The sequence below is a fragment of the Mustelus asterias genome, chromosome 6 (assembly GCF_964213995.1).
Source record: "Mustelus asterias chromosome 6, sMusAst1.hap1.1, whole genome shotgun sequence".
Lineage (NCBI taxonomy): Eukaryota > Metazoa > Chordata > Chondrichthyes > Carcharhiniformes > Triakidae > Mustelus > Mustelus asterias.
This window is the reverse complement of record NC_135806.1, coordinates 39,097,245-39,121,968: the sequence shown is the minus strand read 5'-3', so window position 1 is coordinate 39,121,968 and position 24,724 is coordinate 39,097,245.

Genomic DNA, 24,724 nt, shown 5'->3' with positions numbered 1-24,724 from the left:
GTGCAGGAATGCCTGCCTGCCTGTCCATTCTTGTGTTTTTAATGGAGCTGCCCCTCGTTGGGGCAGATCAGCTGCAGGCAGTTTGGCCGAGCATTCCAGCAAGTTCCATGCAGTTTGCTTGTTAGCATTGAGGGGAAGGCAAGTGAGCACTTGCAGGTGTGCTGATGGCGGGGGTGGGGGTGGAGGCGGGGGTGGATCAGTACCTCAATGATTGGGGACAGGGGAGAGAGAGGGAGGTGTCACGCAGCCATCGGAGTCTGGAGGAGATGGGGCCTTGTGTGTGGAGGGTCTGGGGTGGGGGTGAGGGGGATCACCCTCCCTGATATCTGTAGGGTGGAGGGGTGAGGGCGGATCCCTCTGCCTGTGATGAATGAGGGGGAAGGGAGGTCCGCTGCCACTCTGCCTGAGATTGTTGGGGGAAGGGGGGAAGGGGCCGCGATCGGTCTGGGTGGCAGGCGGATGGGGGGATAAGGGGGTCAGTAATGTTGTTGGGGTGGGGCAATGTCTGTGGGGGTCAGGTGGAGGCATTATCCGGCCTGGACATGATGTGATAGGGGGGCAGCAGTCTATCAGTTTTTGTGAGCATGCGCCGATCGGAGCTGCAGTGTTTCGGACACGATAAACCCCGCCCACAGGCCCGTGCGGCGCGATTCGGAATCGCTGATACTTTTTCAGGTAGAGTGTGGATGGGGGCGCCTGAGAACGGGTCTAAGAGTCAGATCTGAAACACCCCCAGATTCAAGCACTTAGAATCAAAATGGTAAAATAGGGCTCCATGTCTCTGTAGAAGCAGCTTGTGTCCTTTGTAAATGCAACATAGTAGCTGCTCTAAGCCAGTGTCCTATGCTTAGGAAAAGTGTTCTTTTCAAAAATGTTCAATACATATATGTGTCCAGCCAATGACATAAATTAATATTTTATATGAAATATCTTCCTTACAATAGCTGTGGTAGAGACTCGAATTTTCTTTCCATCAGGGTGCATTGACCCGAACAGGTGCCGGGCTGTGGCGACTCGGAGAATTTCACAGTAACCTCATTGCCGTGCGAATGTAAGCTTTACTTGTGACTAATAAATAAACTTTACTTTACATGGCTGACCAGGCATCTCTCCTATTCTTACCACCTGCCAAGGGGTTCCGGGGGAACCAGCCACCTTATGAGCTTACCTTTCTTGATCATCAAGTCCTGCAGTGGGACTTGAACTGGAGCTTTTGATTCAGTTGCAGGGACTCTGCTCACTGCACCACAAGGCTTCCTATTGTTACTGCGGCTGTAATAAAACTGCTCGTTTTGCTGGACTGGGTCATGTTAATGTTACCACTGGACCTGAGGATTGTGACTTCATCTGTGCATCAGGCATCCAAAAACCACAATCAGATTTCTGGTATTGTTGTTGAGTTGAGAGGTTGCTGTATTTATTGTTAGAGGGGGATTCGGTTTTTTGAACTGGGATCAATCTGCTGGTATTACTGCTGTGCTAAATCATGGCAAGTCTAATGTTGTTGTTGATACTGTTGCGAGTGGTAGTGTTGCTGTACCCAAAAAGTCTGGGACAATAAACAATCAGTTGTTGTTTATGGCGATCCACTTGCTGTAATACTTGGTTGGATTATGTCTGTGGGTGTCAACCTTTAGGTCTTGGAAGTTGAGCTGCTCTGCCCATTCAATGAGCTGCAAACCTAACTCCAAATACTGTCTTTGCTCCATATTCCTGGTTAACAAACAAAATCAATCTAAGATTTAAAATCTAGCTTTAATTGCCATTTGTGGAAGAAAGTTCTGAACTTCTGTCACCCTTTATATGTAGAAGGTTTTCCTAATTTCACTCTGACAAGCCTGACACTGATTTTTAGACTATTCCCTTAACCCTCGACTCCGCAGACAATGGAAATAGTTTCTCCCCATTTCCCCACCTGCTGCCATTAATATTTTATAAACTTTGATCAAATCACCCTTTAATGTTCTAAATTCCAGGGAATACAGCCCTAGTTTGTTCAATTTCTACTTGTTCTTTGAACCTTGGAGTTCAGGTACCATTCTGGTAAATCTATGCTGCACTCTTCCGAAGGCCAGTACATGCCTCCAAAGGTATGGTACCCAGAAATGTTCATGGTACTCCAGGTATGGTCTAACCAGGGATTTGTATATCCGAGCAATGACTTTGACCCCCTTGTATTCTAGTCCTCTAGATATAAAGGCCAACATACCATTAGCCTTTCTAATTATTTTCTGTAACTGTCCATGGCATTTTAATGATTTACTTGCGTGGACTCCAAGTCTTAGCTGTTGTTGAGCTGCACATGAAACTAATGAACTCTGATTAAAACCCAGCCTGTTTGGTGGGAATTGTGCAAAAGTCAGGTACTACCTGTTGAGAGAGGTGGTGGTGCAGCTGCACTTTCACTGGACTGGGCTGTTAGTCCAGAAACCTAGTCCAGATCTTGGGATCTGGGTTTGAATCCCATTACAGCAGATGGTTAAATTAGAAATTTTTTAAAATCTGGAATTTAAAGTCTATTGATGATCATGAAACAATTGTCAATTGTCATAAAAACTCATCTGGTTCACTAATGTCCTTTAGGGAAGGAAATCTGCCATCCTTACCTGGTCTGGCCGACATGCGATGACAGATCCACAGCAACGTTGTTGACTCTTAAATGTCCTTTGAAATGGCGTCGCAAACCACTCAGTTCAAGGGCTATCAGAGATGGGCAATAAATATTGGCCTAGTCAGTGACACTCAGATCCATGAACGAATTTTTAAAGATTGGGACCATCGTGGGCCCCACATCAATAAGCTTGATTGAAGTAATTTAAGCTTGATTTTATTTGAACCTTGATCAGCAAAATAACTCTGGCATGGATCACAGTGCCATTGTTTCTAAACTATAATCAACCTGCTAGGTTGATGTTGTTTAATTCTTTTGCTAGACTAAGAAAAGCCGATTGCTATTTCTAGGATGTTGGTGTTTCTGTGCTGGGTTTAAGCATGGACAAACAGGTCAGCCTTAAAGGAGAATGGAACGTGAGATATAGTGAGAAAATTCCATGGATCGAAAGTACAAACAGCATGATCACCAATGGATTGGAGAAGAAAGGGTGAGATGCACAATAGGTAGTGAAGTTCTTAATGGTTTGTATGCCGTGATGAGGTTTCAGAGATAGAGAGGGTCCGTGCCATGAAAAGATTTAAACACAAATATATAAAATGAAAAAGAGTGGCTAAAGCAAACATTGGTCCTTTAGAGGATGAGAAGGGGGATGTAATAACTGGAAATGAGGAAATGGCTGAGGCATTGAACAGGTATTTTGTGTTGGCCTTCTCAGTGGAAGACACAAATAACATGCCAAAAATTGATGACAAGAAGGCTATGGCAGGTGAGGACCTAGAAACTATTACCACGAAAGAGGTAGTGTTGGGCAAGCTAATGGGGCTAAAGGTTGACAAGTTTCCTGGCCCTGATGGAATGCATCCCAAGGTACTAAAAGAGATGGTGGGGGAAATAGCAAAATACCAAATGCACTAGTGGTAATTTACCAAAATTCACTGGACTCTGAGGTGGTTCCCGCAGATTGGAAAACAGCAAATGTGACGCCACTGTTTAAAAAAGGAGGTAGACAAAAGGCAGGTAACTATAGCCGGTTAGCTTAACTTCTGTAGTAGGGAAAATGCGTGAATCTATCATCAAGGAAGAAATCGCGAGACATCTGGATATAAATTGTCCATTGGTAAGACGCAGCATGGGTTCATGAAGAGCAGGTTATGTTTGATTAATTTGGTGGAATTCTTTGAGAACATTACATGTGCAGTGGACAATGGGGGACCTGTGGATGTGGTGGATCTGGATTTCCAAAAGGCATTTGACAAGATGCCACCCCAAAGGCTGCTGCATAAGATAAAGGTGCACGGTGTTATGGGTAATGTATTAGCATGGACAGAGGATTGGTTAACTAACAGAAAGCAAAAAGTGGGGATAAATGGGTGTTTTTCTGGTTGGCGATCAGTGACAAGTGGTGCGCCTCAGGGATCAGTGTTAGGACCACAATTGTTTACCATTTACATAGATGATTTGGAGTTGGGGACCAAGTGTAGTGTGTCAAAATTTGCAGATGACACTAAGATGAGTGGCAGAGCAAAGTGTGCAGAGGACACTGAAAGTCTGCAAAGGGATATAGATAGTCTAAGTGAATGGACAAGGGTCTGGCAGATGGAGTACAATGTTGGTAAATGTGAGGTCATCCATTTTGGTAGGAATAACAGCAAAATGGACTATTATTTGAATGGTAAAAAATTGCAGCATGCTGCTGTGCAGAGGGAGCTGGGTGTCCTTGTGCATGAATCACAAAAGGTTGGTTTGCAGGTGCAGCAGGTAATTAAGAAAGCAAATGGAATTTTGTCTTCATTGCTGGAGGGATGGAGTTTGAAAACAGTGAGGTTATGTTGCAGCTGTATAAGGTGCTGGTAAGGCCACACCTAGAATACTGTGTACAGTTTTGGTCTCCTTACTTGAGAAAGGATATACTGGCACTGGAGGGGGTACAGAGGCGATTCACTAGGTTGATTCGGAGTTGAGAGGGTTGGCTTATGAGGAGAGACTGCGTAGACTGGGGTTATACTCATTGGAATACAGAAGAATGAGGGGAGATCTTATAGAAACATATAAGATTATGAAGAGAATAAATAAGATAGAAGCAGGGAGGTTGTTTCCGTTGCCAGAACTAGGGGGCTTGGCCTCAAAATAAGGGGGAGCAGATTTAGGACTGAGTTGAGGAGGAACCTCTTCGCCCTAAGATTTGAATAATTTGTGGAATTCCCTGTTCAGTGAAGTAGTTGAGGCTATCTCATTGAATGTTTTTAAGGCAAGGATAAGTTTTTGAACAGTTAAGGAATTAAGGGTTATGGTGAGCAGGCGGATAAGTGGAGCTAAGTCCACGAAAAGATCAGCCATGGTCTTATTGAATGACGGAGCAGGCTCGAGGGGCCAGATTGCCTACTCCTGCTCCTAGTTCTTATGTTCACCAGAATGAGAATTGTACATTTGCAGCTTGGGGGACAATCTAGTTCAGTGAGATAGGTGTGATGAGTGAACAAGGCTTGGTGTGAGTTAAGGTAGGAGCAGCAGAGTTTTGGATGATCTCAAATAATTGAGGATGAAAGACAGAGGGCTGGCCCATTGTAAAGTTGTGATAGTCTGGCCTAGAGGTAATAAAACATGGATAAGGGTTTCAGCCGCAGATAAGCAGAGATGTGAGATGCTATAGAGGTGGAAGTATGGAGTCGTAGCAATGGAAAGGATACGTGTTCAGAAGCTGAGCTCAAGGTTAAATAGGATTTTGAGTTCAACCTGGGACAGAACTGGAGAAGGGAATAGAATCAAGGCTAAGGACATGCAGTGTAAATTGCAGTTCATTTGGGATTGGATTTTAAATAAGCAAACATGGAAATTAAACCACATCTGCAGATGATATCACCATTGGGAAAATGTATATAAGGAAGAGGAGGAAGACACTGATAGATTTTGAGGGATTAGAAAGCAGAGCAAGGGGAAAGCGATGGTTGGACAGAAAAACAACTTCTCTGACTACAGTTGGATATCTAAAAATGGAATCCAGTGAAGTTCCACCAAACTAGAGAGGAGTGTTGGGAGGCAGGTGATGTGGTCCACCTTGTCAAAAAAAGGGTCAAGAACAGTGGGAGGATTTTCCGCTCCCAATTTCAGGGAAGGTGGAGGTGGCAGGAACAGCAGTGGGAGTGGAAAATCCTGTGGGAGTCCCAAAGTGGCTTTTACGCCAGTGGGATTTCCCTGATCAAGTGTCCCATCATGGCTACATGCATAGAGGGTCTCAATTTAGACTTCGATTAGAGTCATTTTGTGCCCTTATTTGAAATTTGATTGAAGAGATTCAGATTTGGAATTGTGAGCAAGAAGGGCACTAAGGCTATAGTCAGTTCACGGGTTTTGAAGAGGAAATGGAGGTTGCAGATGGTGTGATAACTTGAAAAGTGGAATCAAGGTTTTCTGTAAGCGTGGAGTAATGAAGCAGATTTGAAATGGAGGGCATATCATTTACAATATCAGTTTACGTGCACTCCTGGAAGGGAATTTCGGGGGTCAGAAATTTAGTGGGAACAGGGATGAAAAGAGGGCGTTGAGTCTTGAACTTCAGCAGAGCACAAGAAGAGACGAGAGAGATGTGAAAGATGCCAGCTCAGGCTAAGATAGGGGGAGCCTTGTAGGAGGTTTGACTTGATAGTCAAGGGTGAGGAGATGGTGCAGATGTAACTGCAAAGATGATCACAGTCTTGTTGACACATATGCCTCTGAATTCCTCACCTATGAAGAAACAACAGTGACATGAGGAAAAGCATTTCTTACACAGTGAATGGTTAGGATCTGATAGTGTGGTCAGGAGGCAGATTCAGCCAGGGCTTTCAGAAGAGAATTGAATGATCATCTGAAAATATTTTCAAGGTGGGGAAAAGGTGGGGATGTGGGACTAGGTGAATTGTTCTTGCAGAGAGCCAGCACAGATGCAACTGGTTGAATAACCTCTTTCTGTGCTGTAACCATTCTATGCTTCCATTTAAATCCTTATGTGTTTTTACCCTTCCATCCAAAGAGTTTCAGTGTATTTAAAAATAAAAGGTTTCCCATTCAAGATGGAGATGAGAAGACATGTCTTCCCTCAGAGAATCATGAAAGTGCTAGGCTAGTTCATCTTAGAATTGAATTAAATGCTCCCATTCAGATGCGTGAGTGCAAAGGGAATGCTCTATGCGAGATACCCACAATGCCAACTAAATTATTAATTTCAATAGAAAGATTTTCAAATGGGTTTTCTGAAAGGTGAGCCCCATCCCATCAAGTTACCACTCCTTTGAAGATTAAAATCTACCAATGTTACAACAGCACCGCCTCTACAATCAGCAAGAACAACAAGATAAAAGCAAATTACTGTGGATGCTGGAATCTGAAACAAAAACAGAAAATGCTGGAAAATCTCAGCAGGTCTGACAGCATCTGTGATGTGCGGATTGCCAGCATTGGACTGGGGTGGCCCCAGTAAGCCGTCTCTCAGCACCAGGTTAAAATCCAAAAAGTTTATTTGGAATCACGAGCTTTCGGAGCGCTGCTCCTTCACCAGGTGAGTGGAGAGAGAATAGAGCCAACGTTTAGTCTGGATGACCCTTTGTCAGACTCAGAGTAAAGAAAATCAGGAAAGGTTTATACTGTGAGGGCGAACAAGCAAGAACTGTTTATTTTTTTAATATATAAAGGAGGCAACAGCACTATTCTGTGGTAGAACCAAGAATTGCAGATGTCACTGCTATACATTCAGTTTCATAGGCTGAACAAACACACGAACAGACACCAGACAGGCTGTTTTAAAATTATTTATTGGAAGATCTTTTCATTGTGATCACTGCAGATGGCAAAAGAGGGCTGATTCTCCAATTAATTCACTTCCCGATCAGCACTCTCGGCAAGCACCTTAATCTATCAGTGGATCTATCAATCATCATGCGGTATTCCGAGGGTCCTTCGCATCCTCCTTCGCTGGTTTACGCTTCAGCAGTCTCCATCCTTCTCTATTTTCACATCCTTTTTATATTCCCTAAGGAGGAAGAAAACAAAATGTATTGAGTAAATGTGTCACCTGTGGACTAGCATGAGAAGAGTGAAATAGCTGAGGCTGCAGACAGTCAGGTTGCTGCAGGTTTACCACAATGACTGAAAGCAGAATCGCACAGTCTTCCGGCATAAAGCTGGGACAACTCCTTGTTAGAAGGCGGGAATGTCGGACAGATGATGTTTTTACCTATTTTATCCCCCCCGCCCCCACAATCTATCCCCAGAATTTCCTTACGTGATTTGACCCTTCCACCCAATGAATGTCAGTGTATTTAAAAATAAAAGGTCTCCCATTTAAGGTGAAGATGAGAAGACATTCAGAGGATCGTGTGTTTCTGGAATTTTCTTCCCCAGAGAGTGTAGAGGCAGGGTAATTGAATATTTGTGAAGTCGAAGTAGATAGATTCTTGACCAACGAGGGGATCAGAGAGTACTGGGGGTACGCAGGATAGTGGCAGAGGCTATAACCAGATCATAACCGTGATCTTTTCGAATGGTGGAGCAGGCTTCAACGGCCCACTCCTGACCTAATCTGTAAGTAGATGAAGAGGCAAGAGTCTCATCACCAAATCGTAGCTTGGCTCCTTTGGTGGAATACAAGAGGCATTACTTTGAGATCAAGGGGGTAATTTTGACAAAAACTGGAGGGTTGGAAAAGGGTGAAAATATTAAAGTTCTGGACACTGAATCCAACACAGCGACTTATAGGTTTTATACAGAAAGGCCAAGGTGAGCAACAAACCTGCTTCCAAGAGGCAAATTAAATGTTAATGACGCTTCTAGCCTCTGACTTTGTGTTGCTGGACTGGGGGTGAGCAGAATTCTTTAATCTCTCCATCTGTCTCTCCCCTTCCCCAACCCGCCTCCCTTCAGATTGACAAGATGGCATTTGCAGTGCAAACAGTTGATCTTGCTGCTCTTTTGGTTGCTGCTGGAGCTGAGGAGGAGCAGCAGCAGTTAAAGGAGAAGGAACGAGGAGTGGAGACAGTTAACAGAGAAGGAACGCAGAATAGACACTTTTTAAACAGCAGGAAAACAGAGCGTTTTAAAAAATATTTTGTGCGCATGTGCCTGGGGTCAGTCGGTAGTTCGAGTGAGGGTTAAAGAGGAGAACGCACTATTCAGCGGGCAGCGTTGTAGCGGGCAGCAGAGTGAGCAGGTAGCAGAGTGAGAGCTGAAGGGCTTTGGCTCAACGGGCTTAGGAGGAAACGGGCGAGGGAGGGTAGGTTTCTCAACTGTTAAATCTTAGTTCTTTCCCTGTGGAATCTGAGGAAAAGGGGCATTATGAATGTGAAGCCAGTTTGCTGTTCTCAGTGCCGGATGTGGGAGACCATGGAGTCTCCTAGCCTCCCAGAAGTACATATCTGCACTGGGTGCATCGAACTGTGGCTCCTAAGGGACCGAGTTAGGGAACTGGAGCTGCAGCTCAAGGACATTCGTCTGGTCAGGGAAAACGAGGTGGTGATAGATAGGAGTTATAGGCAGGTGGTCACACCGGGGCCACAAGAAGCAGGCAAGTGGGTCACAGTCAGGAAAGGGAAAGGTTAGGTGGTAGAGAGTACCCCAGTGGTTGTGCCCCTTAAAAATAAGTACTCTTGTTTGAGTACTGTTGGGGTGGACAGCCCACCTGGTGGAAGCAGCAGAGGTCGTGCCTCCGGCGCGGAGTCCGGCCTTGTAGCACAGCAGGGTAAGGAAAGGAGGAGGAAGGCAGTGGTGATAGGGGACTCGACAGTGAGGGGGTCAGACAGGCGTTTCTGTGGAGGAAGTCGAGAAACGCGGATGGTGGTTTGCCTCCCTGGTGCCGGGATCAGGGATGTTTCTGACCGTATCCAAGAAATCCTGAAGTGAGAGGGAGAGGAGCCAGAGGTCATGGTGCATTCTGGTACCACTGACATAGGCAGGAAAGGGGAAGGCGTTATGAAAGGAGAATATAGGAAGTTAGGTAGGGAGTTAAGAAGAAGTAACGCAAAGGTAGTAATCTCAGGATTGCTCCCTGTGCCACGAGACAGTGAGGGAAGGAACGGAATAAGGTGGAGGAAAAATGCGTGGCTGAGGGATTGGAGCAGGGGTCAGGGATTCAGGTTGCTGGATCATTGGGACCTCTTTAGGGGCAGGTGCGACCTGTACAAAAAGGACGGGTTTCACTTAAATCTCAGGGGGACCAATATCCTGGCGGGAAGGTTTGCTAAGGCTACTGGGGAGTATTTAAACTAGAATGGTTGGGGGGTGGGAATCAAAATGTGGTGACTGGGAGAGAGGAGGTTAGCTTAAAAATAAAAGGGGCTTGTAGACGGTGTCAGAGGGAGGATAGGCAGTGACGGAGAAGGGGAGCGCTCAGACCGAAGGGTTGAGATGTGTGTATTTTAACGCAAGGAGTGTAGTGAACAAAATGGATGAGCTTAGAGCGTGGATCACTACTTGGAAGTGTGATGTGGTGGCCATTACAGAGACTTGGTTATCTCAGGGACAGGACTAGATACTTCAAGTGCCGGGTTTCAGATGTTTCAGGAGGGACAGGGAAGGAGGCAAAAGAGGTGGGGGAGTGGCACTGTTGATCAGGGATAGTGTCACGGCTGTAGAAAAGATGGACGCCACAGAGGGATTGTCTACGGAATCTCTGTGGGTGGAAGTTCGCAACAGGAAGGGGTCAATAACTTTACTGGATGTTTTCTATAGGCCGCCCAATAGTAGCAGCGATGTGGAGGAACAGATTGGGAAGCAGATCCTGGAGAGATGTGATAATAACAGAGTGGTCATGATGGGAGATTTTAATTTCCCAAATATCAATTGGAATATCCCTAGGGTAAGGGGTTTAGATGGGGAGGAGTTTATTAGGTGTGTTCAGGAGGGCTTCCTGACACAGTATGTAGATAAGCCTACAAGTGGAGAGGCTGTACTTGATTTGGTATTAGGGAATGAACCTGGGCAGGTGTCAGATCTGTCAGTGGGAGAGCATTTTGGGGATAGTGATCATAACTCTATCTCCTTTACATTAGCATTGGAGAGAGATAGGATCAGTCAAGCTAGGAAAGTGTTTATTTGGAGTAAGGGCAATTATGAGGCTATTAGGCAGGAAATTGGAGGCATAAATTGGAAGGAGGTTTTCTCAGGGAAATGTACAGAAGAAATGTGGCAAATTTTCAAGGAACATTTGTCTGGAGCTCTGCACAGCAACGTTCCAATGAGACAGGGGAGTTATGGTAGGTTACAGGAACCATGGTGCATGAAAGCTGTAACAAATTTAGTCAAGAAGAAAAGAAAAGCCTACAAAAGATTCAGGGAGCTAGGTAATGTTAGAAATCTAGAAGAGTATACGACTAGTAGGAAGGAACTTAAGAGGGAAATGAGAAGAGCAAGAAGGGGTCATGAGAAGGCCTTGGCAGACAGGATAAAGGAAAACCCCAAGGCATTCTACAAGTATGTTAAGAGCAAGAAGATAAGATGTGAAGGAGTAGGACCTATCAAATGTGACGGTGGGAAAGTCTGTATAGAACCGGTAGAAATAACAGAGGTACTCAATGAAAACTTTGTTTCAGTATTCACAGTGGAAAAGGATCTTGGTAGTTGCAGTACAGACTTGCAGTGGACTGAGAAGATTGGGCATGTGGATATTAGGGGAGAGGATGTGTTGGAGCTTTTGAAAAGCATCAAGTTAGATAAATTGCCGGGACCGGATGGGATGTACCCCAGGTTACTGTGGGAGGCGAGGGAAGAGATTGCTGAGCCTCTGGCGATGATCTTTGCGTCATCAATGGAGACGGGAGAGGTTCCAGAGGATTGGAGGATTGCGGATGTGGTTCCGTTATTCAAGAAAGGGAGAAGAGATAGCCCAGGAAATTATAGACCAGTGAGTCTAACCTCAGTGGTTGGTAAGTTGATGGAGAAGATCCTGAGAGGCAGGATTTATGAACATCTGAAGAGGAATAGTATGATCAGAAATAGCCAGCACGGCTTTGTCCAAGGCAGAGCCTAATTGAATTTTTTGAAGATGTAACTAGACACATAGATGAGGGAAGAGTGGTAGATGTAGTTTATATGGATTTCAGCAAGACGTTTGATAAGGTGCCCCATGCAAGGCTTATTGAGAAAGTGAAGGGGCATGGGATACAAGGGGAGATTGCTTTGTGGATTCAGAACTGGCTTGCCCACAGAAGGCAAAGAGTGGTTGTAGATGGGTCTTTTTCAGCATGGAGGTCGGTCACCAGTGGAGTGCCCCAGGGAGTTCTGGGACCCTTGCTCTTTGTGATTTTTATAAATGACCTGGATGAGGAAGTGGAAGGATGGCTTGGCAAGTTTGCTGATGATACAAAGGTTGGTGGCATTGTGGATAGTGTAGAGGGATGTCAACAGTTGCAACGAGACATAGATAAGATGCAAGACTGGGCGGAGAAGTGGCAGATGGACTTCAACCCAGATAAGTGTGTGGTGGTTCATTTTGGCAGGTTGAATAGGATGAAAGAATATAATATTAAGGGTAAGACGCTTGGCAGTGTGGAAGATCAGAAGGATCTTGGGGTCCGGGTTCATTGGACACTCAAAGCAGCATCGCAGGTAGAGGCTGTAATTAAGAGGGCGTATGGAATACTGGCCTTCATCAATAGAGGAATTGAGTTTAGAAATCGGGAGATAATGCTGCAGCTGTATAGGACCCTGGTCAGACTCCACCTGGAGTACTGTGCCCAGTTCTGGTTGCCTCATTACAGAAAGGATGTGGAAGCCATAGAAAGGGTGCAGAGGAGATTTTCAAGGATGTTGCCTGGATTAAATGGCATGCCTTATGAGGATAGGTTGAGAGAGCTAGGTCTTTTCTCCTTGGAGAGGTGAAGGATGAGAGGTGACCTGATAGAGGTGTATAAGATGTTGAGAGGTATTGGTAGAGTGGATTCTCAGAGGCTTTTACCCAGGGCTGGAATGGTTGCCACAAGAGGTCACAGGTTTAGGGTGCTGGGGAGTAGGTACAGAGGAGATGTTAGGGGTAAGTTTTTCACTCAGAGGATGGTGGGTGTGTGAATCGGCTGCCAGTAGTGGTGGTGGAGGCGGATTTGATAGGGTCTTTTAAGAGACTTTTGGATAAGTTCATGGAAGTTAGTAAGATAGAGGGTTATAGGTAAGCCTAGTAGGTAGGGACATGTTCGGCGCAACTTGTGGGCCGAAGGGCCTGTTTGTGCTGTAGCTTTTCTATGTTCTATGTTCTATTTAGTAGGAGGATGAATTGCAGGTGGAAGTAGCCCAGGCCTTACCACTCGCAGGAGTAGAGGGAGATGGTCACCAGAGGCAGGAGGTAGCAAACCATCAAGTCCCAGTAGCATCCTAGTAAATCTTTTCTGCACTCTTTCTAGTTTAAGAATATCCTTTCTATAATAGGGTGACCAGAACAATACACAGTATTCCAAATGTGGCCTAACCAATGTCTTCTACAACTTCAAGACGCCCCAACTCCTGTATTCACTGTTCTGACCAATGAAACCAAGCATGCTGAATGCTTTCTTCACCACCCTGTCCACTTGTGACTCCACTTTAAAGGAGCTATGAACCTGGCATGAGAGATGCTGTAAGTTGCTGCCAATGCATGCCACCCACTGTAGAGTCAGAGTCAGAGGTTTACAGCATGAAACAGGCCCTTTGGCCCAACTTGTCCATGCCGCCCTTTTTTTTAAAACCCCTAAGTTAGTCCCAATTGCCCGCATTTGGCCCATATCCCTCTATACCCATTGTACCCATGTAACTATCAACACTTTTTGAAAGACAAATTGAACCCGCCTCTAACACTCAGCACCCTCTGAACCCTTTTGTATCTCTCTCCACTCACCTTAAACCTATGCCCTCTAGTTTTAGACTCCCCTACCTTTGGGAAAAGATATTGACTATCCAGCTGATCTATGCCCCTCATTATTTTAAAGACCTCTATAAGATCACTCCTCAGCCTTCTATGCTCCAGAGAAAAAAGTCCCAGTCGATTAAGCCTTTCTTTATAACTCAAACCATCAAGTCCCAGTAGCATCCTAATAAATCTTTTCTGCATTCTTTCTAGTTTAATAATATCCTTTCTATAATAGGGTGATCAGAATTGCACACAGTATTCCAAGTGTGGCCTTACCAATGTCTTGTACAACTTCAACAAGACGTCCCAACTCCTGTATTCAATGTTCTGACCAATGAAACCAAGCATGCTGAATGCCTTCTTCACCACTCCGTCCACCTGTGACTCCACTTTCAAGGAGCTATGAACATGTACCCCTAGTTCAGTAACGCTCCCCAATGCCCTACCAATAACTAAATCCTGCCCTGGTTCAATCTACCAAAATGCATCACCTCGCATTTATCTAAATTAAACTCCATCTGCCATTTGTCAGCCCACTGCCCCAATTGATCAAGATCTTGTTGCAATCCGAGATAACCTTCTTCACTGTCCACTATGCCACCAATCTTGGTGTCTTCTGCAAACTTACTAACCATGCCTCCTATATTCTCATCCAAATCAATATAAATGACAAATAACAGTGGACCCAGCACTGATCCCTGAGGCACACCGCTGGTCACAGACCTCCAGTTTGAAAAACAACCCTTTACAACCACCCTCTGGCTTCTGTCATCAAACCAATTTTGTATCCATTTAGCTACCTCACCTTGGATCCTGAGATTTAACCTTATGCAACAACCTGCCATGCGGTACCTTGTCAAAGGCCTTGCTAAAGTCCATACAGACAACATCAACTGCACTAACCTCATCTACCTTCTTTACCCCTTCAAAAAACTCAATCAAATTTGAGAGACATGATTTTCCACTCAAAGCCATGCTGACTGTTCCTAATCAGTCCTTGCGTCTCTAAATGCCTGTAGATCCTGTCTCTCAAAATACCTTCCAACAACTTACCCACCACAGATGAGGCTCAGCGGCCTGTAGTTCCCAGGCTTTTCCCTGCAGCCCTTTTTAAGCAAAGCCACAACATTTGCCACCCTCCAACCTTCAGGCACCTCACCTGTGACTAATGATGATTCAAATATCCCTGCTAGGGGACCTGCAATTTCCTCCCTAGCCTCCCACAATGTCATCAGGTCCCAGGGATTTATCTACTTTGATGCGCTTAAGACTTCCAGCACCTCTTTCTCTGTAATATGTACACACCTCAAGACATCACTATTTATTTCCCCAAGTTCCCTAACATCCATGCTTTGCTCAATCGTAACTACTGATGAGAAATATTCATTTAGGATCTCACCCATCTCTTGTGGATCTGCACATAGATGACCTTGTTGATCCTTAAGAGGTCCTACACTCTCTCTAGTTACTCTTTTGCCCTTGATGCATTTGTTGAAGCTCTTTGGACTCTCCTTTGCCTTATATCTGCCAAAACAATCTCACGTCCCCTTTTTGCCCTCCTGATTTCTCTCTTAACTCTACTGCTACAGCCCCTATACTCTTCAAGGGATTTACTTGATCCCAGCTGCCTATGCATGTCATGTGCCTCTTTCTTCTTGACCAGGGCCTCAATATCCCAAGTCATCCAGGGTTTCCTATTTCTACCAGCCTTTCCCTTCACTCTAAGAGGAATGTGCTTACCCTGAACCCTGTTTAACACTTTTGAAAGCCTCCACTTACCAGACGTCCCTTTGCCTTCCCACAGACTCCCCCAATTAACTTTATAAAGTTCCTGCCTGATACCATCAAAATTGGCCTTGCCCCAATTTAGAATTTTAACGTTTGCATTCTCCATAGCTATCTTAAAACTAATAGAATTATGGTCACTGGTCCCAAAATGATCCCTCATTCATACTTCTGTCACCTGCCCTTCCTTATTTCCCAAGAGGAGGGCAAGTTTTGCCTCCTCTCTAGCCGGGCCATCCACATACTGAATGCGAAATTCCTCCTGAATACACTCAAATTTCTCTCCATCCAACGCTCTAATACTATGGCTGGCCCAGTCAATGTTGGGAAAGTTAAAATCCCCTATAATTCTTGGAGCTATCTACAATCTCCTTACATATTTGCTCCTCAATTTCCTTCTGACTATTTGGGGGGCCTATATTACAACCCTATCAAAGTGATTTCCCCCTTCTTATTTCTCAGTTCTACCCATATAGACTCAGTGGCTGTTGGATATATCCCCTTTCAGTACTGCCGTGATGTTTTCCCTAATCAAGTGTGCAACTCCCCTCCTCTCTTACCTCCTGTTCTATCTTTCCTATAGCATCTGTACCCTGGAACATTGAGCTGCCAGTCCTGTCCCTCCCTTAGCCATGTTTCAGTAATTGCTATAATATCCCAGTCCCACGTACCCATCCATGCCCCGAGTTCATCTGCCTTGCCTGTCAGGCCTCTTGCATTGAAATAAATGCAGTTTAATCAGGATTTCCCTTGCTCTCTGTCTTGCTTTTGCCTGATCTGTCTGGTACTAGGATTACTGACACTGCCTTTACTACTTAATGTGCTCTCTTTAACTTCTGTGCTGTCCTCAACCTTCTCTTCGGTCTCCCTACTGCTTTGGGTCCCACCCCCCTGCCAAACTAGTTTAAACCCTCCCGAGTGGCTCTAGCAAATCTCCCCGCCAGGATATTAATCCCCCTCCAGTTCAGGTGTAACCTGTCCCCCTTGAACAAGTCACTCCTTCCCCAGAAAAGATCCCAATGATCCAAAAATCTAAATCCCTGCCCCCTGCACCAGCTCTCAAGCCACACATTCATCTGCCTAATCCTCCTATTCTCACTGGCACATGGCACCGGTAGTAGTCGTCCAGAAATTACTACCTTTGCTTCACTGTAGCCAGTGAATTATTTGAGTGCCTTATCTCAGTAGCAATGCATTGAGGGATCTCCCCCACTGAATGTGTCGGTTTCTCTGGTGACCATCAGGGTAAATACATCCCTGTTAGAGGCTAATTAGAGATAAGTTTGTCATAGGTGTGGGGTGAAACATTTACTGTTGCCAATAAAAGTGCTTTCCAAATAAGTGATAATATTAATGTCTCATGTTCACATGTTTTTAAGGGCCTAAATATTCTATCTACCTAGTGTTGCCCTTCACCTGTACCATCTTAGTGCCACTACAACTTCTTAACCTTACGTAGCCTACCACTACATCTCAGTGTCTCCCCAGGATGGATATTGGAGGTGGAGGGGGCCAGCTGCCTACCGTGCCCCATGGCCTGCGATGCCCATGGCAATCATCCTCTCGAGGGCCTGGTCCTTGAGGGCCCTGGCCAGCTTCCAGGTGTCAGGGACATTTCCATGACACCCTCTTCATCCCGCTGCCCTTGAGACGCCTCGGTGTCAGGAGGAGGAGGGGGCGGGGGGTGGGGGGGGGGGGCGGGGGGGGGGTCGGTCAGAAGGTGTAGCCACAGCCAGTCTCCTGGCTGGAAGGCCCCGGCATGGGTTTGAGCCCTTCCTCCTCCCTGGGGGTTTCTGTGGGCCCCTGGGTAACTCCATGGGATGGTGGGATCCTTCTGCAGTGAGCTCCAGAAGGTCCGGTGTCACTTGGCCCTGCCAGTCCTTGAAGACCATCTGTGTTCTTGCCATGGTGGCTGAGCCTTCTGCATCAGGGGCCACCTGTCAAGGCCTTCAGACTGGGCGACGCTCTGCAGCCCGTCAACCATGACCCTCTGAGACTGGACCACGTTCTGAAAGGCTGTTGTCGTAGCCCACTGAGTCTTGGTGCTATACCGCTGAGTCTCCTGCAAGCTCTCGAGCCTCTCAGCCATGGGCCGCAGAATCTCAAGAATCCTGTTGAGGCACTCAGCTGTTGCCTGCTGTGACTCGGCCATTGCTTGGAGCCTGCCACTCATAGTGAGGATCCCCTGCCCCAGGCTTTCCACCGTGAATGGAAAGCCTTGCACTGTTGGCCTGAGAACCACGGCAGACAGGGAGTAACTGGTCCGCCTGAAAGCTTTGGGACTACACCCAACAGCCTCGCAGTTGGTTCAGTGTGGCCATCAGCCCCTCCTGCATTCCCCAGTTCTGTTGCTGAATCTCCAGCAGCTGAGGGAGGAGTGATCTTGGAGACCCAGCATGTAGCCTGGGGCCAGCTGAGTCCTTGCCTCCGGCAGGCTCCCACATACCAGAGGCCTTGGATGTTCCCTCCTCCACCCGAGATACATCAGGTGTGTCGTGCGCACCAGAGGGTGACCCAGATGCCTCGCCATTATCTTGACCCACTAATGTGAGAGTTTCAGGGATGGTGATTTGCAAGGTGACGCAAAACCGGTGCCGCCCTTGGAGGTCCCTTCATCCGCTTCCTAAGGAGTCTTCTGAGCTGTCAGGGGCAGGGTAGGTCACGATGCCAGATGGCCCGGGTGTGTCGGGGTCCCTTCCTGCAACACGGGACAAAAAGGTTAAATGTAAGGGAGGGAGAGGAATCTGGACTGCATGCAATTTACTTGAACCATCTCCAACGAGTGGAGGATTGCCAGGTGCTCACTTTTATGCTCCAGCCTGACCAGCTGTCGCTAATGTTCCACATCCCCTCCTCTCCTGCAAGCTCCAGTGCCTGCTCAAAAGGGGGTGAGGACCCAGATCTCAGGCACACTACCCCATATTCACCCTCTCCCGGCATTATGGACATTCTTCTCTTCTGGGGACAGAAGGAACCTTGTAAAATCTGATGGCATGAGTCTTGCAGTGTTTCAGGGGATAGACCTCAGAGGGCAAGGGTTGTGGTACTCTGGGTGGGGAGAAGGGAGGTTCTTGGGGGTCAGAGACTGAAAGCATGCAGGGTGCTCAGGGTGAGGGGATCTGGGGATCATTTGGGGGAAGATGCAAGGTTAAAAACTCACCCTTGCTGCCTGGATGAGGTCATTCAGTTTCTTGTGGCACTGCTTCCTGGTTCTCCTGGCCAGTGCCCTGGCACTAACACATGTTGCCACCACCTCCCGGGCTGCGTTTCCATTCCTTCCTCTTGGACAGTGTCCTGCTGGGGCGGTTGGGGGCGGGGTGGGGGGTGGGGGGAAAGAGGATGTACTGCCTTGCCTCCACCAGGCAAGATCTGCATCCGAAAAACAGGGAGCAGTCTTCCTGGAGGCCATTCCTTCCTGCACTGCCTGCCTGTCTGTCCATCCTGGGGTTTTTAATGGAGTTTTCCCTTGTTCGGGAAAATCAACTTCAGGCAGTTTGGGTGAGCCACACGCCCATTAGAGCATTCCATTGGGTTTAAAGCAGTTTGCCTTGTTACCATGGAGGGGAAGCCAAGTCAGCACTTGCAGGTGTCCTGATGGAGGGGGAGGGGCGGGGCAGGATTTGTGCCTCTGTGATGATCGGGGGCAGGGGAGAGAGAGGGTCATGTCAGTCAGCCATCGGGGCCAGGGCGTGACGAGGGGCCATGTAAAAGGGGGTGCTCCCTGATGTCCATGGGGGAGGACGTTCTGTCTGGAGAGCTGCATTTCCCCCCCGCCCCCCTGCTTTTTCTGCGCATGTGCAGTTTGTGGCTCCAATCTGAGCTGCAGGTTGTCTGGTGAATTAAGCCCCACCCACTGCCTCTAATGGCTAGAAATGGTCTAGTCCACTTTTTCAAAGACTGAGTGTACAAGATTCAGCTTGAAAACTCGCTCAAAACACTGATCAGGAACTCTCCCATTTTCATGCTAGCTGGACACTTTAAAAAATCTCGTAAAATTCCACCCACCGTCTCACTGCACAGTCCAGTAAACCTTGAATTCTCTCAACAGCGGTTCCCAGACCTGCATCCTTTCACAACTAAAAGGACCAGGGCAACAGGTGCGTGGGAGCACCATCAACTCAAAATCTCCTTCCAAGTCACACACTATCGAGAATTGGATCTACGTTCCTTCTTTGTTGCCGGTTTAAATCCTGGAACCCTATACCATGTGGATGCAGCAGCTCAAGACGTCAGCTCTGTACTGCCTTCTCAAGGGCAATAAAGAATGGTGTTGCTATTGGCACACATCCCAAAAATCGAATTAGAAACACATTTGGTTTCTTACCAATTGTGTAAGCACAGCATGCACTCATTCGAAAATGTTATGCCATTCGTTCCACAGACTGGTTCCCGTTCCCGCGAGCAAACTCCTTTCATATACTGCGTACAGTCAGGCTAAAACCAAAAAGAAAAGTAGAAGCATGTTCAGCAACACTCAAAACCTGGGATGAAGATCACCCTGCAAAAACAATTTAAAAGTAGACAGGATACATCACGTTAAAAAAGACCTGGAAAAGTGAAGTACTTTAATAAAATACTCAGGTCAGGCTGCGGCTGTGGAGAAACTGAAGTCAGTTCGGCAACGTTACATCTTACAACATATTGACCATGATAACTTACATTTACAGAGCATCCTTGATGTCGTAAATTTTCCCAGCGTGCTTCACATGCAAGATTTAACACTGAGCTGTCAAGATATTAGGACAAGTGATCTGAAGTTTGGTGGGCAGCTTGGTGTTAAGGAGCATTTACTGACACTGGGTCAAAATCTTGAAACTTGTCTCCTAACACCGCTGTGGGTGCACCTGCATCAATTCAAGGAGGGAGCTCTCCATCACCTTCAAGGGAAATTTAAAAGCCAGCAACGCATCCCATGAGTGAATAACAGTAGGAAACACAGCTACTAATGGTGGAGTGAAAGAAGTGGAGTTGGTGGGAGGTGGTTACAAGAGGCCAGAATTGGAGGAGCACAGTCTTGCAGGACTGCAGAGCTGAAGGAGGTTGTTAAAAATAGAGAGGAGCGAAGTCAATATCAGGTTTGAATACAGCTGAGAACGTTCACGCCTACAGTATTCTGCTTTTGTGTTAGTGTTAAAATTACTGCCACTTCTCTTCCAGGAATGTCATCTTGAAGATGTTCAGCTCTTCTCTCTGATGGGATTGCCATTTGTCTCCTGAGGTCAGGTGACCCATGACCTCCAGGATTGTTACAGAATTAATTGTTTTTCATGAGCGTGGATAAACTCAAAAGCCAAGTTTAAACCTAGCCGGACGCTGCAATTTGCAAACTGCAGAGCTGAAATAGACAGTATTCTTGCAGCCAGGCCTCGGACAATCAACTTCCTGTCGAAATCAGACAGGCCTGGAAGTGTCCAGCCAGGTGCTAACGGCCACATTGCTTCAGAACAAACCGTTGTTTGCACCGCCAGTCAACCTGCTTTGTTAGAAAAGTGCTACACAGACTTGGTGGCACCCAGCTCAGTAGGAGGCATGGGGAAAGCACTTAACAGTTGAAGGTTCAAAACCATGTCTGTGACCTCAAAATATGAAAAGTAGTCACCTCATTTGATCTTCCTGCCCCTTCCCAATGCTAGTATTGGAGACAAGCCACAGAATCTTTGAGAAGGGCACGAAGAGGCGGACAAAAGGAGCAACCTGGAGCCCCAGCTCTCTGCTTTTGCACCTCCTTCAATTGTGTCTCCAGACAGCACCTTCAACAGGCAGCTGAGCAGCACAGCAACTCCAGCTCCTTGTTCCTCGTGGTGAGAATCATCATACTAACCCAGACTCAGAAGACCACCTTGGTGAGATGACCCGAAGACTAGAACCAGCCTTAAAGAGGGGAAGCCCAAATTGACGACTGGAGATCCTGAAACATCAACCACTCAGAAGGAACAGCCTGTCCAGCTTTATTGAATGGGAATTACTAGTCTTTTCAGACAAACAGCTCAAATACAGTGATAGGGACCTGTGGATAGAGTGCAGCAAATTCTTGGAAGCGCATGTCAGAAGTAGATAGCTGGTGCAGATTTGAGACTGTTTACTGAAGAGTCCTGTGAAGAGATTGATAGAGTTTAATAAAAGTACAATAATCGAGTCTGATAAATATTATTTTTCCTTGGTAAAATGTTGGACCTTCACCTGACTCTTGTCCCCTTTGTCTAACTCAGTGTATAACACACCTGAGTTAAAAAGGTTTTACTGCAAACTGGTCAAGGTTAGTACATTTACACAGCTTTCACCTTATAACACTCTTCCATCTTGCTCACCATTCATTGCTCTCTAGTTCTCTTCTTGTTTTTGATTAGCTATCTACAAAAACCTGCTTTCACAGCCAAATCTTCTTCCTTAGCAACTATCTCCAGTTCCAACTTATTCCACATAGATTCCAACTGAAACTCCACTTTCTGGTGGAATTCTTTGGCCGTTCACACTGGTGGGATTCTCAGAGCGCCAAATTCTCCATCCTCGCTGGCACGAGGGGCAGGGCGTGATTGACCAGAAAATCCAGCCAAATGTTTAGGATCTACCCATGATTACAGATATCTCCTGGACATTCAGAATCGGTGTTTTTGATGCATCCTGAAATGCAATCTTAATGCCATGTGCTGCCACATGTACACTCAGAAGCACCACCTTATTCTGCACTCATTTCATCCTTCACCTTATTTGGTGCTTTAACAAAAAGAAATTTTCCTTTCAGGTGTGGAAGATTGCAAGCTTCACCAGCTCATGGCCACCACCACCCATCCAGGCCCTTCCTCCCAATCCCTTCCACCCCATGTCTACATTTCACCCCTTGCCTTGTATTCAAGATACCCTCTGACCTTCCACTCTGACTCTGTATACTCTGACCTCAAGGCTCTTGTCTTTCCCCCTACATCTGTGACTCTTCATACACCCTCTGTCACTTCACCAGTTTCTAATTTCCTGGTCCTAACTGTCCCCCCATCACTATGGACGTGCCATCCTTCTACAGATCCATCTTCTTCATCCTTGAATGGAGTACAACCAGTATTGAACTTCTGCAAGTTGGTGAAGGAGGCAGCTGGGGGCATGATTCTATGGTTGTGTTCATCCCAAAACTGTAAAATCCCACCCAAGGTCAATGGACCTTGTCATTGTCCACCCCTCACCTGCTCTGATTCCCATGGCGGGCAGGGCGGTAAAAGTTTGGCCCAGAAGTCAATCATTACTCAGTTTTATATTTATTCATGAAGTGAGATGTTACAAATATGTAACTCCTAATTTTATGTCCTCTCCACCAGAGCCAATAACTGCCTCTATCTTTTTTACCCAAGTGCCTCTTTATATATATATATATGCGGAACTAATCATCCAATGAGTGCCCCCATGTGCAAAGAGGTAGTCCCCATCCACCACCAGCCTCTTCTGCCTAACTGACCTTGTTCTCATATAGATCACCTTCTTCAACTCCACTCATGTCCTCTAAATAAAAGGTGCTGCTATGTGTAGCAGCAGAGGTCCGAGCTATGCCTGTATTTTGTGGACTATTTCTGGAACATTCCTTGTTTTGGTTCTATTCAGGAGCCCTCTCCCATCTTTTTCCCAGTACATCGATGACTGGATCAGTGCCACTTCCTGGAAAATTCCATTGACTTTTTCTCCAATTTCCGCCCGTCTCTCACCATCACCTAGTCCACATTTGACTCTTCCTTTCTTTACATTGATTTGTCGGTTTTCATTTCTGGGATAGGCTATCAACTCACACTCAGTACAAGCCCATGGATACCCAGAGCCAACTGGACTACATTTCCTCACACTCCTCTTCCTGTAATTCCCATTCTCCCAATTCTTCTGTCTCTTTTGCATTTGTTTCAGATGATGCAACCTTCCATACTAGCAGTCAGGAATGCCTTCCCCTTTCCTGAGCTGAGGATTTCCCCAGGCTGTGGTTGACAGGGCTCTACGCTGTGTCTGATTTATTTTATGCACTTCTGTCCTCATCCCTTCCCAGAATCATAATAGGGTTCTTGTCTTCACCTTCCGTCCAGCTAGCTTCCTTATGATGGATTGTTCTCACCCATGTCTGATGTCAGCAGCAAACATATTGGAGGCGATTCTTCCAACATAAAAACTAAATGCTCAACGGGCAGGAAAATGGGAGATTTTTCAGTGTATTTAGTTTTATGAATCTCTGGCATCTGTGCTCCACAGAGAGCTGCAAGAGGATTCACACCAGTCGAGGAGGGCGGGGCCTCATCTCATTGTAGAGGGCAGAATCAGTGCGCTGAGTGGGCCACTGCACATGCACCAATCGGTCAGTGGGGAGATTGGCGCCAGCCTCCCCGATTCTTCCCCCTCGCCCCCCCCCCGCCCCAGTCACTGGCCTACCTGTCCCTCCTTCCTGGGCCAGCCCCAATCAGCCCTCTATGGCCAGCCCTGGCTTTTTCCCCCCCACCCCCCCAATCGTCACATCCCTCCCTCTCCCACCTATCCCTAATGCAAAGTGTGCAGCATACTCCCCCCCCCCCCCCAAATCAGCCCTGTCCCAGGTAGGCCCCCCCCCGGCACTGCCCAGTACCTGGTGGGTAGTGCCAGGATGCCTGGTGGGCAGTGCCAAGGTTCCAAGCTGACAGTCAGGAAGCTTTCCTGGTGGCAGGGTGGTGGGCACACCCTGGGCTTGCTAATGATATTGAAATTGAGATTTCATTATTGTAATCAGCCTTGTGCTGATTATGACCCGCTACAGGTTGATGAGAATCACCCCCATTTACTCCTCCCCTCCCCTTTCAGCACTCCAGGAGATTGTTCCCTCTGTGACAGCCTGGTCCACTCCTCAGTCACCCCCAACATCCCTTCCCTTTCATTCAGGAAGGTCAGATTTTCACTCCGGGGTGTGGCAACACCGAATTGAGTGTAAGGGGTGCAGAGTTGGACTGGTTGGAAGGCCTGCCTTGGCTCACCAGCACTGTTTAAAAAAAACAGAGAAATAAAACAGCCCTCCAACCATCACCTCTCACACTCCTTTAAGCCCCCCTCCCCACATGTCTCATCCATGCCACCTCATTCCCTCATGGCCCCTTATACTCTCCACACCAACTTATGCCCTCTGTCTACCTCCCTTGGCGCCTCATATGCTCCATGCCAACCAATTCCCTCTCCCAATCCCACCTGATCTCTAAACCATCTATGTCAAGCTACGCCTCCCACCCATCGCCAACAACGTTTTAAAGCCTCATGCCAACAGTACCAACACATGCTAGCCCATGCCCACTATCCACTTAGTATACACCATGAGCAGACCTTAGGGCCCATGCTGAGATTAAATAAAAGAAAGGGCAGCACAGTGGCAAGCACTGCTGCCTCACAGGTTCAGAGTTCAATTCCCGGCTTGGGTCACTGTGTGGAGTTTGTACATTCTACCAGTGTCTGCATGGGTTTCCTCCGGGTGCTCCGGTTTCCTCCCACAGTCCAAAGAT